The following is a 6,447-nucleotide window of genomic DNA, read 5'->3' as shown; positions in this document are numbered from 1 at the left end:
CAAAAATCAGACAGTCAAAAAAATAACAATGGAGCCCCCAGGAGGACCTAATCCCCAGTCTTCAGGTCTTCCACAGCTTTGACTTCCCAAGTTTAGATATACAGAAAATAGATTAAACAAACTTCTGATATTGGTATTTGGCCTTGGCGCTAATAAACAGGCTATTGGTTGTCTTTTTCCTCCTATGGTGTGGGAGACTGGGTGAGTTTATGCACCAATCACGTGTACACATCTACATGTATCTCTACATAACTCACCACCGTCTAACAAGAGATCCAAATTTAAATAAAGGGAAAAGAAAATCAATACCTATAGGGTGCCTACTGTTTGCAGGTAACTAGTAATCAGTCTCTCATTGAATTCTGACATCCTGTCTGTAATGGGTGTGTGTGTTAGTTAGTTAGTGATCCATAACAAACCGCCAAAACTTACTAGCTCATGATTCGGCTGGTCAGCAATTTAAGCTAAACTCAGCTGGGCAATTCTTTTGGTCTCAGCTGGGATCCTTCAGACATGTGTGGGCAGATGCTGATTGCAGCTGTTTCTAGGGGTGAGTTGCCTGTCAACTGGGGCACCTTCGTTCTTCTCCGTGTGGTATCTCGTTCCCCAGCAAGTTAATGTGTGCTTATTATCATAGAGATAACAAGATTCTGAAAGAAAAACAAAAGCACTCAAGTTTTGAACCTAGGTCCCAGACTAGCACACTGTTATATGTTCAGTTTTCTGTTGACCAGAGCAAATAAGACTCTAAACATTTTGAAATACAGATTTTGCCTCTTGAAGGGAGCAGCTATAAAAGCACTTTGCAAAGGACATGTATACAGGGAGGAATGAAGAATATTTGCAATCAGTATCATTATGCCTTTTCTTGCAGATGAGGTTTATATAAGTGTTCCTAGTCAAGAAACTTCCAAAACCCCACAGCTACTAAGCAGCTGGATTGGGATACAGAATCAACTGCAACTCCAAAGCCTGTGTACCTCCATAGACCATACTACTCATGCAACTGCCCTGGGTCTTCAAGGTTCTGGAGAGTTATACTTCTGCTGTAGAAGCAGAATTCTTTTGATATTTGTGCCCATATGGTACTGTTTATCATTGGCATAACATCCCTCAAGAAACTGCAGAAGCATGTTGGAAGGATATGGAATATTTAGGAAAATAGCTGAGGAATGAGTTTAGGAAATCAAAGCCAAACAACACATTATTTATTTTTCATCATAGGAGACTTTGAAAACATAAAATGTATTCCATATATCTGCAAATTCTTTTCATCATTTTGGGGTATTTTTAGGCTGCTTATGATTTTAACACAGACTAAAACTGCTGTGCCTGAAATAGCCTCTTATTCTGAAAGCAAGTGACATAAAGATAGGTCTGCTGATAAGACATTTTCTTCTGCTGCAATTTAGCAAAATATCTGAGTATGTCTTAAAGTTTTCCTTAGATTTTTAACAGGCCAATTTATAGGCAGTAGCTCAGAAGTGTAGATGGTCCCACAGTGCTTGTGACTGGCATCTGGGTTGTTCAGACTTCTTTATATATTTTCACTAACAGTTCTTTATCAGCTATGTCTTTTGCAATTATTTCGTTTCATTCAGCAGCTTGTCTTTTCATTGTCTTAACAGTATCTTTTGCAAAACAAGATTAAAGTCCAATTCATCAATTTTGTCATTCATGACTCATGCTTTTGGTGTTGCATCTGAAACCTTATTGTCAAACCCAAGGTGTCCTAGTTTCTGTTGTCTTATCTCCTAGAAGTTTCAGATTTTACATTTCACATTTAAGTTTTTGATTCATTTTGAACTAACTTTGTGAAAATTGCAAGGTCTTTGTCTCATTTATTTCTTTGCATATAGATGTGTAGGTGTCAAGCAATATTTCTTGAAAAAAACATTTTCATTAAATTTCCTTTACTCCTTTGTCAAAGAATAGTTGACTGTATTTTGTGGGTTTATTTCTGAATTTTCTATTCTGTTCTATTGACCTATTTGTCTATTCTTTTCCAAATACCACACTGTCTTAATTACTATAACTTTATAATGAATCTTAAAATCATGTAGTGTGAGTACTGGAAATTTACTCTTCATTGTTCTGTCAACCATTCTGGGTCATTTGTTTTTCCATATAATTTTTAGGGTCAATTTATCATTATTGACTACATAACTTTTAAAGAGTTTTATTGGGATCGTTTGAATCTATAATTCAAATTGGGGCAAACCAACATTTTAACAATATTGAGGCTTCTTTTCCATGACATAGAACATCTCTCCATTTATTTAAATCTTCTTTGATTTTTTTCATTAGAAACTTGTAGTTTTTGTCATGAAGATCTTTGTCATATATATATGACATATATATGACAAATATATATATAATATATATTTGTCTCTCTCTCTGTTTTTCTTGGTGCTATAAAAATGGTGTTGTGTTTGTAATTTCAAATCCAATTGTTCTTTATTAATATACAGGAAATGGTTGACTTTTGTATATTAACCTCTTATTCTACAACCTTTGTATCATCTTTTACTAATTCCAGCAGCTCTTTCTTCATTATTTGGAATCGTCTACATAGACAATCATATCATCTGAAAGCAATGACAGTTTAATTTCTTTCTCCTTAATTTCAATATATTTCCCCTTTTTTGCCTTATGGTTTTTCTACAACTATTAATATAATAATTTTTGTTGTTTAGTTTTCTGATGTGATGGTTTACATTACTTGACTTTTGAATTTTGAATCAGCCTTTTCCACCTGTGATAATTCCCATGTGGGTTGTGGTGTATAATTTTTTAATACATCTTTAGATTCACTTTGCTTGTATTTGTTGAGAATTTTTGCATCTATGATCACAAGACTTCTTTGTCTATAGTTTTCTTTTTTTGTAATGTACCCATGTAGTTTGGTAGTAGGGTAATGTTGACCTTATAGAGTGGATTTAGAAAGTATTTACCCTACTCTCATTTTTTGGAAGAGATTGTGGCTTAATTGGTGTCAATTTTTCTGTTTTCTTTTTTTACTCTTTGGCACAATTCACCAGTGAGGCCATCTAGACCTTTTTTTCTTATGTAAGTAATTATTAGTTATTGATTCAATTTCTTTAATACATATAGACCTAGTCATATTGTTTATCTCTCCATGTGTGACTTTTGGGAGATTGCATCTTTCAAAGAACTGGTTTTTTTCAACTAAGTTATCAACTTTCTGGTTATGAAACTGGCCTTTTGATGTCCATGAGATTAGTAGTGATGGCCCCTCTTTTATTTCTAATTAGTCATTTCTATGCTTTTTCTATTTTTCTAGCCTCACTATAGGCTTATTAATTTTATCAATGTTCACGAAAAACCAGCATTTTGTATGTTGATTTTCTCCATTGATTTCCTGTTTGCATTTTCATTGATGTCTTCTCCCATTGTTATTTTCTGTGCTTGATTTAGATTTACTTTCTTTCTCTAGTTTCCTAATGTAGGAGGTTACATTATAGATTTTAGATCTTTCGTCCTTTCAGGCACATGCATTCAGTGCACTAAATTTCCCCCTATGCACTGCTTGTGCTGCATTCCACAAATTTTCGTATGATATACTTTTATTTCCTTCAAAATATTTAAATTTCTCTAGAGACTTTTCTTTGACTCTTATGTTATTTAGAACTTTGTTGTTTTGTTTACAATTATTTGAAGGCTTTACAACTGTTTCTGTTATTGCTTTCTAGTTTAATTTTAATATGTTTTCTGGGCATACTTTATATGTTAACTAGTCTTTTACATTTGTTAAGATACGTTTTATGGCTCAGAGTGTGGTCTATTTTGGTGAATATTCTTTGATTTTCTATGAGAATGTGTACTTGGCTGCTGTTGGTTAAAATATTCTGTAAACAATAATTAAATCCAGTTGATGGATGCTGCGGAGTTAAACTGTATTATTACTAATTTTCTGCCTTCTTGATCTGTCAATTACTGATAGAGGTGTGTTGGTGTCTGCCACTATCATTGTAAATATTTAATTTTTTAAAAGTTTTAAAAGTTTTTGCCTCATATATTTTGATCTTCTGTTTTAGGCATATACATATTAAAGATTTAATACATTGACTTAAAGTGTTTGTCTAGTAACTCTGTCTGGGGTTTTTCAGAGATGGTTTAGCTCAAATAATTTTTTTCATTCCTCAGCCATATTTTCTTGTTTCTTCATATGCTTTGTAATTTCAGTAGTTGAAGAGTGAACATTTAAATATTTTAATGGGATAACTCAGGAAATTATTCCCTCTGCTCTAGTATTTGCTATTCTTGTTTGCTGAAGAATGTAGTTGTCTGCTTTTTAAAGTGACTTTTCCAAAATATTTTTGCAGGGACTGCATTACTTGTATATAGTCACTAAAGTCTGATCTTTTTTTTGCTTGTGTTCAGTAGTGTTTTGACACATATCTCCTTGAATGAGAAAAAAGAAGAAATAAAAGCCTTACCTCTTCTGGTTTGTGTAAATGGTTCTGTGATGGGTATTTCTTCAACACTTCAGCTGTTTAAAATTCTGCTTCAGCCTTCCCTTCCCACTGAACTAAGCCTAGAGATCAACCAGTGCTGAAAATGAGAGTCTTCTCTAGTCTTTTCTAAACATGTGTTTTTTCTTGGGCAGGCAAGGGGCTTTCTCAGTTCTTCAGCACACAGAGAAATTGTAACATACAAATGCAATAATTTGCAAATAACATCTGTTTTGCTCCCTCTGAAACCAGACTCTTACAGGGAACCCAAGCTGCTGCCTAAGACTGGCCCTGAGAAAGGGAGGGGTTTGGGCAAAGACAAGTAAAAACGCTACAAGACTTTTCTCCTATTTTTCTTTGTTTTCTTTGATTCTGCATTCACATGATCACTGTAAACCTTTGATGGTTTTCAAGAGTGTTGACAAAGTTGTTGCTGATAGTTGTGCTTGTTTTTTTATGTTTCTGTGCAGTGACAGGTGTTTGGAGTACCTCACTCTGCCATTTTGCTGATGTCACTCTCTCCGGACTTTCTATTGTATATCATTTATCTAAATGACTTTCCTTGTGCCTTTACTAACTACATTACCTTGTTTTTTGTTGATTTGATGCACATTTTGAAATTGTGAAGTTTGAGTCCCTCTGCTTTGCTCTTTTTCAAGATTGTTGGGATATTCTGAGTTTTTTGTAATTTCATATGTAAATTTCAGCATCAACTTTAAAATTTCACAAGGTAGTCATCTGGAATTCTGATAGGGATTGTACTGAATCTGTAGCTATTTTGAAGAGTTATTGCTATCTTAATAATATTAAGCCTACTGATCTATAAATATGGGATTGTTTTCCATTAATTTACAGCTTTAGCTTCTTTCAACAAGGTATGTAGTTTTCCGAGTCTATGTTTTGTACTTCTTCTGTTAAATGTATTCCTAGGTATTTATTCTTTGGATGCTGTTATAAATGACTTTTTAAATTAATTTCATTTTTAGATATTTCTTTTCAAGTGTATAAAAGTGGAATTGATTTTTGTATCTTAATTTTTTAACTCCAATGTTGGTAAACACATTTTCCTCTTAGTTGCTGTCAGGTTTTAAATTATGAGTGTTTCTAAGAATTCCCCTGTGATTTTTTTTTTTGAGACGGAGTTTCGCTCTTGTTGCCAAGGCTGGAGTGCAATGGCGTGATCTTGGCTCACCGCAACCTCCACCTCCCGGGTTCAAGCAATTCTCCTGTCTCAGCCTCCCAAGTAGCTGAGAGTACAGGCATGAGCCACCACGCCTGGCTAATTTTGTATTTTTAGTAGAGATGGGGTTTCACCATGTTGGCCAGGCTGGTCTCGAACTCCTCACCTCAGGTGACCCACCCGCCTCAGCCTCCCAAAGTGTTGGGATTACAGGCATGAGCCACTGCGCCTGGCCTCAAGAGGTTTGGCTCTGGTAAAATCTCGGTTAGTTTGGCTTTTGAGAAATAGGTGGTTGGTTTTTTTTGTTTGTTTTTGTTTGTTTGTTTTTTTGAAGGCTGGACCTTTAAGAACAGAATTATCTGGACATACTTGAAAATTGTTACTTTTCTTCTCCTGCTAGAAGCAGGAGACAATGCTGTGTTCTTCATGAGGACAGGGTTGAGAGTGTTTCTGGAGAAGAACTTATCCATTTGTGAGGACCCCTGAGAATGGGTACTCTGGAGATTTTAACTCCCAAACTTAAGCAACTCACCAATTAGAGTTTAGATTTTCTTTCACTTGTATTGTTTCCCACAGAGGTTTATTATAGTTTTCTGATCAAGTAAGTTATGATTCTCTGAAAGTGCCTCTCTATCTTTCCAATTTCGGGCAGCGATTTGCCCTGTAAATTCAATTCTCTACTGAATCTATGAAGCATTGTTGATTTCAGTTTGTTTGCTTTTTGTGCTTCTGAATGTGAATGTTGCCTTCCATGTTTGTACATGCAAGACTTGTGAGAAAACATTTTAAATG

Source organism: Pan paniscus, chromosome 1 (genome assembly GCF_029289425.2).
Source record: "Pan paniscus chromosome 1, NHGRI_mPanPan1-v2.0_pri, whole genome shotgun sequence".
NCBI classification, from domain to species: domain Eukaryota; kingdom Metazoa; phylum Chordata; class Mammalia; order Primates; family Hominidae; genus Pan; species Pan paniscus.
Note: the sequence above shows the minus strand (reverse complement) of the source record.